This window comes from Micropterus salmoides, unplaced genomic scaffold (assembly GCF_014851395.1).
Source record: "Micropterus salmoides isolate LMB-PRFRI ecotype aquatic unplaced genomic scaffold, ASM1485139v1 Ms_hic_scaffold_3, whole genome shotgun sequence".
Taxonomy (NCBI): domain Eukaryota; kingdom Metazoa; phylum Chordata; class Actinopteri; order Centrarchiformes; family Centrarchidae; genus Micropterus; species Micropterus salmoides.
In genome coordinates this window covers 24,169,101-24,175,100 of record NW_024042261.1, presented here as the reverse complement: position 1 = coordinate 24,175,100, position 6,000 = coordinate 24,169,101, and the positions used below count along the sequence as shown (strand labels likewise).

The following is a 6,000-nucleotide window of genomic DNA, read 5'->3' as shown; positions in this document are numbered from 1 at the left end:
AGGTTGAGCTTCCTGAGCTGGCGCAGGAAGTACATCCTCTGCTGGGCCTTCTTGATAATGGTGTCAGTGTTGTGCTCCCACTTTAGGTCCTGGGATATAATGGATCCCAGAAACCTGAAGGATTCCACAGCAGACACAGGGACGATGAGTATGATGAAGGGGGGCAGAGTGGGGGGGCTCCTCCTGAAGTCCATGATCATCTCCACAGTTTTGAGCGTGTTGAGCTCAAGGTTGTTTTGGCCACACCAGAGAGCCAGCTGATCAACCTCCCGTCTGTAGGCCCACTTGTCACCGTCCAATGACCGTTGTGTCGTCAGCAAACTTCAGGAGTTTGACAGATGGGTCTCTTGAGGTGCAGTCATTGGTGTAGAGGGAGAAGAGCAGTGGGGAGAGCACACACCCATGGGGGGGCGCCAGTGCTAATAGTCCTGGTGCTGGATGTGATGTTCCCCAGCTTCACCTGCTGACTCCTGTCTGTCAGAAAGTTTTTGATCCACAGACCTGTTTGCCCTGTTGGCAAACTGCGGGGGTCCAGCAAGGGGCATTTAATGTCCTTCAGATGGGCCAACAACAGTCTTTCAAAGGACTTCATGACTACAGATGTCAGGGCGACAGGCCTGTAGTTATTTAATCCAGTGATGGAGATATGTGACCTTTCTGCAAAAACTACTGCTCAGCATAAGAGTTGATTAGTTCATTAATTGACGAGTTGATAGAGCATTAATCTGCAAGGCTGATATACAAAAAATGTCTGCAGAAGACATCTGCAGGCAACCTTGTCAATGTTTGGAGCAGTAATTTTCCTCAGTCACATAATTTTTTCTAAATGTTAACATTTTTCTCCCATCCTAAAAGACAAGCAAATCGAATCTAAAACCATTACTGGCTAGCGTTAAAGATATACTGTTATACTGTGGAAAATAATGCAGTTGAATGACGTCACTTCTGACAAAATGTACCCCCTTAAACAGCCGTTACATTTTGAAATCCACAGCATAACCCAATGCATTTAACTATTTCAATAATTAATTTTAAAAATCCATCTAAAACAACACTACTGGCTAAGATAACCATGTACATTAGATTGTAATCTGGACGGAATAGTGGAATTATACTATTCTTTTTGATATCGGCTTTATATGTCAGCATTTGCATTGGCAATTGAAAAACCCAAATCGGTGGACCACTACAGTATGTTTGGAGAATGACAGACACATGTAAGGGTAACCGCTGTAGACTTTTTGTCAGAGCATGTGTCCATGTGTATGCCTCTGTTTTTCTGTGTGTGGTAATTATAAATGAGTCTTTCCATTATTCCACCGGTGTTCATTTCCGTTGAGACATCAGTGGCAATTCTTTTCCCTTAAATCCTTTTATTTTGGGTAAATTTGGTTTCAATTTGAGACATCAGTGGCAATAGACAGTACAACTGTGTTTTTCTTTGCGCTGACTTTTATGACGAAGGAACACAGTGTCCTTCTGCGAAATCTATCTATTAATCGATTAGTTGATGGACAAAAAATTTATGATAAAATGTTGAATAATCAATTACATGTCAGAATGCAATGCTATTTCTTGTCGTAACTGAATATCTTTGGGTTTTGGACTGTTAGTTGGACAAAATAGACCTTTGAAGACATTGCCATGGACTGTGATAAACTGTAATATTTCACCATTTTATGACATTTTATCAACAACATGCCTATTCTGGAGCAGAGCCAAACTCAAGTGTGTGTTACTGTTGTAAAAAAAATCCCATCTTCATAGGATTGTCCTGGCCAAAATAATTTGAACAAAATGTAGTGCAAAATATGACATTGTATCTGATGATGTATCTACATATGTTACTTTTATTGTGTTTATTATGTGTTCACGATGTTCATTTGTCTTTTCCATACATCCTTTTATTTTGAGAGGTTTTTTTGTTTCAGTTTGAGACATCAGTGGCATCAGTGTGTTTTCCTTTGCTCTGACTTTTGTGCCAAAGGAACACCGTGTCCTTCTGGCTGCAGAGGAAAAACATGTAATTATGGCTGACGCTCATGGCTCTTCATAGCCAAACAATGTTGTAATCATATCCCCCTGTTGAGAGACAAACAAAGCACAGGAAAAAATCATCAAAAACCTGCAACAATTATTTTAATGTGTACTGTGTGTTCCTCTCATTTCCAAGGTAAAAGAGCAGGGTTGCGTCTCTCGTGTTCCGAAAATACAGCAATGTCTTCGACATGTCCTCTACTCTAAGGTCACATCTGTAGTTGCCATGGTGATGTATCTCACACCCAGCATACCTCAGAATAATTTAGTGATTTTTGATGGTTGTTACCATCTCTCCTGGGCTGTTTCTGTTATAGTCAAATCAATAGACTGTCTCTTACCATATCTAGGGGTGGACTGGCACAGAAATTCAGGCAAGGAATTTGAGTCCATCCCAGGCCACCCGGTTCACACAAAGCACCAAACCGCAAATTTTTGTGGACTAACCCAATTTGTTGATGTAACAGGTACCAAACCAGGTAGTCTTTTTCACTATCTTCATCTACAGACATTTGGGACTGATCATTAAAGTAGCCTATGTGAACACTGAGTTTTCAATGTATACTATGGCTTTGGGTGCACCCTCAAAAACTCCAGAGAAATAGTCTAGGCTGGCTACACTAATCATAGCGCAAACAAATGTACAAGGCTAGACACAAAAAATAAGCATAGGCTACACATTTAAAGAATAGAATGAGATAGACAGAGAGATAGAGTTTGCTCAAATGTTGAATTAAAAAACACCACATAACCCCCATGTTCACTGAACTTGAACATAACCTACAACAATGAAAGTAACTAGGCCTATAATGCAAAAAAACACTATTGATTACAATGTTCAGTCACCAGTGTCTATAAAGCAAACAGCACAAAAATAAACACATCAAGGCTATCTTTCAATATTTTCAACAAGATAGCCTATATTTAATGTTTTCTATAGGCCTTGTCAATAAAGAAAATACTGTTTCAGAGATTCAGTAGCACACAGAGGCCTGGCGGATCCAAAATAGGACACAGGAAGAGGGTCTCTCCCTGTCTGAAAAGGCTTTATACACACACACAAAATGTCCTGCTTGTTAGATTATATACAAAGATTGCCATATTATCGCTGCCGCTGGTCAAACTGACAGTTAACGGCAGGCCAAAACGGCCTTCAGGCCACTGGGACATGTCCCGACTCTCCCGATAGGCCAATCCGCTATTGAGCATATCCACATATGTGGAGCATACAGCTTATCTGCATCTACTAAGATTGCATTTTGCTATGTTTTAATTTGTTTTTTGTTTTGTTTTTTACATGTATTGCATTGTGTGTGTGTATAATTTCCATTTTTGTGTGTGTAAAATGACAGACATAGTTAGGGATGGTTGGCTAGGCAGACTTTATACACGGATATGTATGTCTGTCTGTGTCCCAGGGGAGCCATGCAGTGTGACTGTTCTCACGGATGGGATTTGTCTGAGCACCTACCCCAAGGGCATCTCCAACACAGCATAGGCTTAGATCGTCTGACCCCTCACTCTGACCTCTGCCTGGTCCTCCACTGGGCCCCACAAGCCCTGCTTCTGCTGCCGTCTATCTGTGCAAGCCCCCTTGGCAAGATTCTTTCGGGTCTGGTTTATAAAAAAGCAGTGGGAGATAGCTATGTCACATATACACCAACTTCTGAAAGAGTGCAATATCAGCCAAGACATACAGTTAAGCTGCCAGGATAATCCAGACTAAATCAAAATGGGTGTAGTCTCAGACTGCTGTTGAACAGGGCTCTGCACGCTTGTAACTCAAATTGACTTCAGGTGTGTCCAATTAATGGTGCAGCAGATGGAAAGGTTTCTCAGTGGAAGCAGACACAGATTACAATTTCCTCAAGACAAGAAAAAAGCAAACAGTTACAAGGTACGAGGAGTGTAGGGTAGTGGAGATGGCATCCTCTTTGGATGTTTTGGTTCAAAAACAAACTGTCCAGGATAGCTGGGGATGTTGTTTTTATGGGCTGAAGAACCAGTTTCCCAAAGCACTTCATCAGAATGGTTGTGAGTACCAAAGGATGGCATTCATTCAGACTAGACACTGCAGACCTTTTAGGTTCAGGATCGATGGTGGCTGTCTTGAAGTAGGTCGGAACTCTCTCCTGTGGAAGTGATATGTTAAAATGTCATTGATAACATCAAGTAGCTGATTGGCACATGTTTTTAGAATATGACAAGGGATGTTGTCAGGCCTTGCAGCTTTACCCATATTCCCATCAGGAATCCTCTCACATCTGCTGTGGATACTGACAATTGCTGGTCCTCTGAAATCAGAGTAGTTTTGACAGCTGACTTTTTGTTGAGATCTAAGTGAGTATAAAAGGTATTTAGCTCGTCTGGTAATGTGGCCTCACACATGACGTGGGCGCTCCTGCTTTTGTAGCCTATGATGTTTTTGATGGCATGCCACATATCTTTGGTGTTGTTGGTATTGAGGTCTCTGCTTCGCCTCCTTGATGCCAGCTTTCAGTCTCACTCTGGCAATGGAGTATGCTTCCTTATCACTGGACTGAAAAACAGCTTTTTTGGCTCTGGAAAGAGCCCTTACCTCTCCATTTATCCAGGCTTTCTGGTGGTGATTACCACATCATCAACACAGATGCTGATGTATGATGTCACTCATGCTGTATATTCCTCAAGATTGATGTTGTTCTCCGGGGTCTCAGTCCTGTAGAGCTGCTGTGGCCTCACCTGTCCACACTACCTGTTTTTACCCTTTTTAACAGCTGGGTGTAAATAGACAGGAGAAGCAGGGAAATATGGTGTGATAGACAAAAATGGGAACAGGAGAGGGCTTTGTAGGAGCCACAAACATTTCCTTAAACATGGTCTAGTGTATTTGTTCCCCTGGTGGGGGTGTGGACATGCTGGTGGAATTTAGGTAAACAGTTCTGAGTTCTATTTGATTAAAATTACCAGCTACAATAAAAACATTGCTGATGACCTCACACAATTGTGGTGCATTTTTTTAAATTTGCATCTGGAGGAATGTAAACTGCAGTAAAATAAACAATGACACATTCTTGGGGCTGATAATATGGTGGATATCTTTTCTACATCTGGTACGTACAGCCAATGCATTTGATCACCAAGCGTCACTAATTTAAACGAGTTGAGTTAAGTTAAGTCTGCCTTATCTGGTCTTACCAGAGTCTTGTGTTGTGAACTATAACTCCCAGATTTTTTTTTTTTAGCTGGAGTTCTCAAACTTTTATACAAAGTACCCACATTTGTTCATTACAAATGGCACCAATTTAATCCGCTACAAGAATATCACAGACCTTGTGAGTTGATGTCAAATACATTGTGTTCCCTTGTTACAACCTACACCAATACCGGGGTAGATTGTAACACATGCTGGGGTAAGTTGTAACAATAAGCAAAAATAGATGCCACGCTAAAAACAGGTAGTGATATAAAAGAACAATGTTTCTCTCACTGTAATAGACTATGTCTGACTCTCGCACCTGTATGTGTATCTAAATGTATCTGGCCTATAGAATAAACTTACTTAACAATATACTTAATAAATACTACTACAATGGCCCTAATTAAAGAACATCTCTGTACATCCTTAGGTCTAACAAAAAAGAGGTGTGTGTCTGTGTGTGTCAATGTGTGTGTATTTTTCATCAGAGTCACAGTCAGTGCTTGAAGTGGGCTGGTACTCACTGGTACGCAATGCCAGCACTATTTTACTCTTTGGCGTACCGGGACTTTTTCTTGCGCACTGGCACTTCTCACAAGCTGCCCGTACACTTCTCTGCCCTCTCCACTGGTGGAGAACACATGCCAACATTTGAATAACATGTGAATGGAAGGTGCTGGTCACAGTGCTGACAAATGCTGAAATTAAGAATGCTGGTAACCCTGGAGTGCAGGCTTGGTGGGTCCAGAGACTGTATAAGGCACTCTATAAAATATTAAAATCAA

General features: G+C 41.3%; 1 long non-coding RNA gene across 1 annotated transcript; it reads right to left on the bottom strand.

The window, feature by feature from the left end:
* Positions 1 to 1,824: 1,824 nt before the first annotated feature.
* On the bottom strand, positions 1,825 to 3,818 carry LOC119882422. Its single transcript, XR_005440510.1, has 2 exons — positions 3,509 to 3,818; positions 1,825 to 2,082 (listed from the first exon to the last, which is right to left on the bottom strand). It is a non-coding gene; the product is annotated as an uncharacterized LOC119882422 (long non-coding RNA).
* Between the last annotated feature and the right edge of the window lie 2,182 nt (positions 3,819 to 6,000).